General features: G+C 31.8%; 1 long non-coding RNA gene across 2 annotated transcripts; it reads right to left on the bottom strand.

Annotated features, from left to right (window-relative positions):
- Positions 1–3,522: 3,522 nt before the first annotated feature.
- LOC141366134 (uncharacterized) lies at positions 3,523–5,452 on the bottom strand. Of its 2 annotated transcripts, XR_012371202.1 has the most exons (3): positions 4,855–4,942; positions 4,673–4,774; positions 3,523–3,751 (listed from the first exon to the last, which is right to left on the bottom strand). It is a non-coding gene; the product is annotated as an uncharacterized lncRNA (long non-coding RNA). The 2 variants fall into 2 exon arrangements; XR_012371203.1 differs by lacking the exon at positions 4,673–4,774 and having other exon boundaries at positions 4,855–5,452.
- Between the last annotated feature and the right edge of the window lie 1,160 nt (positions 5,453–6,612).

Here is a 6,612-nt window from a genome sequence, read left to right as displayed (position 1 = left end):
ACGAAAAGATCTCCGATCATCTCAGTGACAGCCCTGCTCCCATTATAGATGGAAGTGCCAAGTCCACTACCTCTGAGACAACAAACTCAACCCGCTGTCACGAACCAACAAGCCAACAGCCCATTAACAGCTGATGGAGACATGGACAGTGGTCCTCCTGACATATTTAAGGCTGGACTGCTGTAAGAAAGAACGAGATGTTCCAGGAACTCTAGCCTGAAGGTGTCCCTTAGGGTCTTGATATCTACAGGCGGTTTACTCTTCTTACTTGGACTATTATGAAACCTATTAACATAAACTCAGAAAAAGCATTAAGCAAAACTTTTAGGAAGTTTACAACCTTGGTAATCTTGCCTTATTTAGCCTAAAAAAATTCTTGGCAGTGTTTGGATGGCTATAAGACGCTTTTTAAAGGTGCAGTGTGTAATTTTTAGAAAGATCTCTTGACAGAAATGCAAAATAATAAACAAAACTATATTATCAGGGGTGTACAAAGACCTTTTTTAATTAACCGTTATGTGTTTATTGCCTTAGAATGAGACGTTTTTATCTACACCGAGGGTCCCCCTACATGGAAGACGCCATTTTGTCCCGCCATGTTTCTACAGAAGCCCTTAACGGACAAACTTTTTTACTAAGTTGTCTCCAACGATGACATGTTTGTCTGGTGGCGGCTACCGTAGCTTCTCTATGTGTTTCAAAAGCAAGAGGTGAGCAGTGGACTGAGCCGTATGTTGCAATTCGCAACCTCACCACTAGATGCCGCTAAAATTTACACACTGCACCTTTAAATGCAAAATTGCTTGCTGGGATTGAGCTGCCCAAAAAAAATCATCCCCCAGAGTATCATCAATGTTTATCGATTGACGATTGGTTCTTAAACTGTAAGGCGCGGCTCCCCTTGCAGTGCTTTATCTTGTTATATATATTTTTTGTCTACACTTCTTAAATGGACTGGACTGGTAAATGGACTGCATTTATATAGCGCTTTTAACAGACCTATGGCCATCCAAAGCGCTTTACAATTAGCCTCACATTCACCCATTCACACACCGATGGCGGTGTCAGCCATGCAAGGCGCCAGCCAGCTCATCGGGAGCAGCTGGGGTTAGATGTCTTGTAGATGGTTTGTAGACAACCTACATGAACCACTGAGCCACTGCCGCCCCCTTAAAGCAAAATTTGATCCTTTTCAACACAATCTCATGGCAGTTTGCAGTTATTTTACGAGTTGGTAATGTGTATAAGCATCCATATTATACAAATTAGCCACCTTATAAACTAGTCACAGATTCCGGCATGTCCTGTTGAGCAAAGGTTTTTGACTCTTTCGCCACCATTGTTAAGATATCTCGTCAATCAAGAGAAAACGCTTCCCTGCCAATGACGAGTATTTCCGGCTTTCCGCAATACCGCTGTTATCCACCAGGCGGCGCCCTATCGCAAATTTTTTAACCCGGAAGTATTGCCCTATGGCAAGCGGCTGCATGTCCGTGTCTGTTTTAAAGATCGCTCTGAATGGGATCTCTATGCACTAAAAAAAATTATTAATTGAATTTAATCAATTTTTTTAAGGTAAGTGGTTGCAATCAATTTATTTAAGCTACATTTAAACAAAAAAGATTAGTAACGTAAAATAAAATATAAAACTTTTGTTTAAATGTAGCTTAAATAAATTGATTGCAACCACTTACCTTAAAAAAAAATATTAAATTAAATGAATAATAATAATAATAATAATAATAAAGTCCGTCACAAAAATTGAATTACACTGAAAAAAATGAGTCATTGAAATTAATAATTTTTTTTAAGGTAAGTGGTTGCAATCAATTTATTTAAGCTACATTTAAACAAAAAAGATTAGTAACGTAAAGTAAAATATAAAACTTTTGTTTAAATGTAGCTTAAATAAATTGATTGCAACCACTTACCTTAAAAAAATTGATTAAATTCAATGAATCATTTTTTTCAGTGTATCTCAGCTTTTTGCTAAAATGTGGTGTTTTTGCAGAAACCTACCCATATTCAAAAGCTGATCACAAAAGAACTACTGAAGGTAGGATGAAACGTTTTTTTTTTTTTTTGAAAGCAGAGGGTCTGTTCTTTCATTTGCTATATTGTATGTTTATATATTTAAAGAAGAACATTTTCTGGAAGGCATTAAACTTTTGTGAAAACGCTGGCGGCGAAAGAGTTAAAGGTGACGCATAGGATATGTCTTCACAAAAGTATTTGGATTTAAATTACTATAATGCTAGCAACGCAGGTCTGCATCTGACAAATCGCTGACTTTCAGCTTTCATAATGGATAACCTTGAGATGTCAGCATGAATTTAAATGCATACAGAAAATTAAAGCAAATTGCCTTTAGATGAGACGGGCAGATGGAAACTAACAAGAGTCAAAGTTTTTTTTTATTATTGATCTGTATATGAAGGTAATATCATCTTCAAGTGACCTCCTGAATAAAGTCCACCCGACAAGGCTGTAATGTCTGATGATCACACGATTATAGATCTTTATGCCACAAAGTAAAATTGATTTTCAACAATGCCTTTCTTTTAACACTGACTGATAAAGTCTAGGTGTAATGATGAATTAGTGTTATTGCTTGACATAGAAAGATTGCCACTACACTGTAAAAAAGAATACGCTGAATTTACTAAAAAATATAGTGCATCATTTTTGCGTCCCTCTTTGTAAGCAAGTTTCACATGGATATTTAAGCCATTTTAGCTACAATTTTTTAGTTTGCAATGCTTAAATTTATTGGTTGGTATCACATGGAATTTAAAGCAATTTTAGCTAAAAAATGTAGTCTGTAGAGCTTAAATTTATTGGTTGGTGAAACAAAATATTTTAAGGCATTTTACCACTGTATTTTAAGTTATGTCTACCATTAAAGTCTTGTTTATACCATTACAACTTATCATTTACATCTAATTTATAATACATTAACTATAAGAAGACACAGGACAATAAAAATAAAAGTTTTTTTTATTTGTAGAACTTTTTTAAATACAACATCTACTGTTTTGAACATTTTTGATTAAGTTAAAAAAATCATAAAAACAAGGCTGTAAAAAATAAAACACTGGATTTACTTAAAAATCTGGTGAACTATTTTTGCATCCCTTTTTTAAAGGAAGTTTTACATTAAATTTTAAGCAATTGCATAAATTGCTTAACATTCCATGTGAAACTTCATTTAAAAAGTGGATGCAAACAACATCCACTAAAAAAGGCTGGATTAACTTAAAAATATAGTGCATAATATGTTGCTACAAGGCATAAAAATGCATAAAAAATTAAACAAGACATTTCATAACAATAACATGAATCAGCATGTAATGTCTATTGTTGTATGCCGTATGTTGCTAACAGGGCAAGACATTCATTTGAAAATAAGTAAACAACAAGTAAATGTTGTAACAATAACATTAATTAACATGCTACTAAATTTGTGTTGTACACGTGTGTCTGAGTGTGGTGTATGAATGTGTTTAGAAAATTAACTCAACACTCAGTTTATTTTTTAATGTTAAAATCTTCTGAGACAGTTTTGCACTGTCTAAGTGCAGCAGTATTTTTTAAAGAATTTAAAAGTGTACCCAAGTCTTAAGATCAAGACAATATATTCGGCCAAACAAGGAAATGCACGCTTTGGTGAGACTGGACAATCCTCACAGAACCTGAACACCATTCCAGAACTATTTCAGCCTCAAATGGAGTGTCATCTGGTGCGCCCCCTCTGGTGAAAAATTAAAGAGATTAAAGTTACATAAAAATGAAATCTGATTTATAAGATACACATATAACATTGGGGTTGCACTAAAAGCCTGAAATGAATGCTGCTTATTTATTTTATTGTTTTTCTAAACATGCAGTAAATATGGTTTTTGATTAGCTGCATAGTTATTTTGAAGGAAAGCACTGCAACCTCAATGTTGCCACTGTCTCACCATAACAACCATAGTTTAACCATGATACGGTAATCAATCCTGTAAAAAAACAATACTTTCTCTTTCCTATTTCATTTATTATAATAGTGACCATCTATTTCAAACACAAGAAATCTGCATTAAACGTCATTTTATAAAAGAAATATGTACTTATTTCACGTAATGTGCGGAAGCCTTCCCACATCTAGTTTAATTTACTGTTCTCATAGCGGATAAATAAGGACAAAGATTCCTGTTAGAGAATCAATCAATGGAGAAGTAATTCCTCAAACTTCTAACTTATTTATTATAATTAAGCAGCCAAGCAATGATAGCCATATACATTGGTAGTATTATGGAGAGTAATGATGAATTACGTTGTGGTCTGTAAAATAAACAAATAAATGAATAAATCTGTATACATTCACTTCAGTAGTTAAGTTTCAGTTATGTGATTAAAACAGCCATGTAAACATTACACATAACTATTAGTTTAGTTAAGTAAATGAACAGTATATAACATGAACTCAAATAGTTATTAAATATAGTGCGAAGCACATGGTTGCACTTGAGCATCAACGTGTACAATGCTAACATGGCTAATATACATATCAGATTACTGCGATCGCATCGCGATCGTCATTTGCATAAATAAACACTGGCATAACATCAAACATTCACCATAGCAGGCAGAAGGTGCTAAAGAAGTAACAATATGCGTGATTACTCACATATTTGACATGAACGCACAACATGAACGATATCAGAGAGCTCAGCTGACTGTCACAGCTCTCAGGTCAGTGGCAACTGTTTAATGGTCCGTCGGAAACAACCTATAAAGGCAAAGAAGTTCCCTTCCATGAACGGACTTTATGACACGTTGCATTTGAATGTAAAATGTAATTTTACTTACCTTAATTCCTGAAGAGGTCTTAACAGTAACACCACCGTTTAAAATGGCTGCTGCGCAGGCTCCCGATCTGCGTCACGTGACTCTTGACTTTGCTAAAAATTGCTTATAGTGTTAACAATTTTTATAAGTAAACCAAAAGCTCAGTACATTTAGTAATGATTATAGCCATAATTCAAGTAATGTGCAAAACTTAAATTAATGAGCAAAATCTTTAAATTTATTTTAGCTATATTTGCTAAGGACAGGAATCAATTTTACTTAAATTTATTGGTAAAATCTGCTTGTATTTTTAAGCTATATTTGCTGAGAATTAAAATCATTTTACAGTGTTCAAAATAATTAGCTCGATTTACTAAAAAATATAGTGCATCATTTTTGCGTCCCTCTTTTTAAGCAAGTTTCACATGGAATTTTAAGCAATTGCTTAATTTTTTTTTTAGCCTAAACTGCTTAAAATTCCATGTAAAGCTTACTTTAAAAATTGCAAATGCTTAAACTGCTTAAAATTCCATGTAAAACTTACTTTAAAAAGTGGGTGCAAAGATTGTGCACTATATATTATTATTTTTTAGTAAATCCAGCGTATTAGTTTTTTCAGTGTAGAATTTCATTTTCAAAGTTTTTTTTGATAAATGCTTGTGTTGTAGAAATAAAATATATAATATAGTATAATATATAATATAAAATTAGTACTTGAGATGTATGGTGTGCCTTGAAAATGCAAATCTGAAAAAATCCTCATAACAAGGAAAATGTATTGCTTTTTTAAGTTCAACGTACCTACTAAAATCAAATAAAATCTACTTAATAATGCATGAAAAACATGTGGTAAATAATTAAGTAAATGTTACTTCATTTTTTTAGGGGTTAGATTTATTTTAATCGTTTAAGTAAAGTCTATTAGTTTTTTTTGAAAATTGAAGCTTTGCTGTCCTAAAAATATTAAATAAATTGTATTTACTCTTTGTTATTTTCTTTAACATAGTTCTATAGACTTAATTTTTTTAGTGTTATAAATGGCATTATAACACAAAATTCATGACTGACAATAAGTGAAAAGATATATAAATATATATATTCTTTCAAACTGCGTTGACATGCATGGTCAGCAATGTGGAGAGAAATACAATATAATGTTCTAAACAGGGTTCATGTAAAGAAACACTGATCACCTGAACGGTGACTTCACAAATCATTTTCAACAAAACAACATCAATAATGTAAGAGCTTAAACCTTTATGACATTTTATGAACAAATATTTAAGTAGTTACAGTTCTTATCAATTCTTATTCTGTGATAAAGCTTAAAAAATAAAAAATATTTAGGCACAAAGGATTGTGGGTATTCCTTACAACATGTGCAAATAAATGTAAGTAAATTTTACTTTAATTTTTTTAGTTTAATGTATTTAATATTCTTAAGTTAAATGAACTAAGATTTTTTACTTGAATCTGAAAAAGATTTTTATTAAAATTTACTTAATTATTTTAGGACTATGTGCAGTGACTATAAAGCAGTTAAGTAATACAAATACAAATATCAAATACGACTTACCACACAGTTCATTTTCTACATGAATTAATTGTGTATTTATCATAATTTTACTTAGGAAAATCTAGTTCTCAATAAATGTAATATTATTATGTAGAAATTATGAGAGTTAATAATTTAATAAGTTAATAATGTAAAAAAAATATACGCTGGATTTACTTAAAAATATAGTGCATCGTTAATTTAAGCAATTGCTTAAAAAATTT

This window comes from Misgurnus anguillicaudatus, chromosome 2, assembly GCF_027580225.2.
Source record: "Misgurnus anguillicaudatus chromosome 2, ASM2758022v2, whole genome shotgun sequence".
Classification (NCBI taxonomy): domain Eukaryota; kingdom Metazoa; phylum Chordata; class Actinopteri; order Cypriniformes; family Cobitidae; genus Misgurnus; species Misgurnus anguillicaudatus.
Note: the sequence above shows the minus strand (reverse complement) of the source record. Positions and strands in the feature narration are given on the sequence as shown.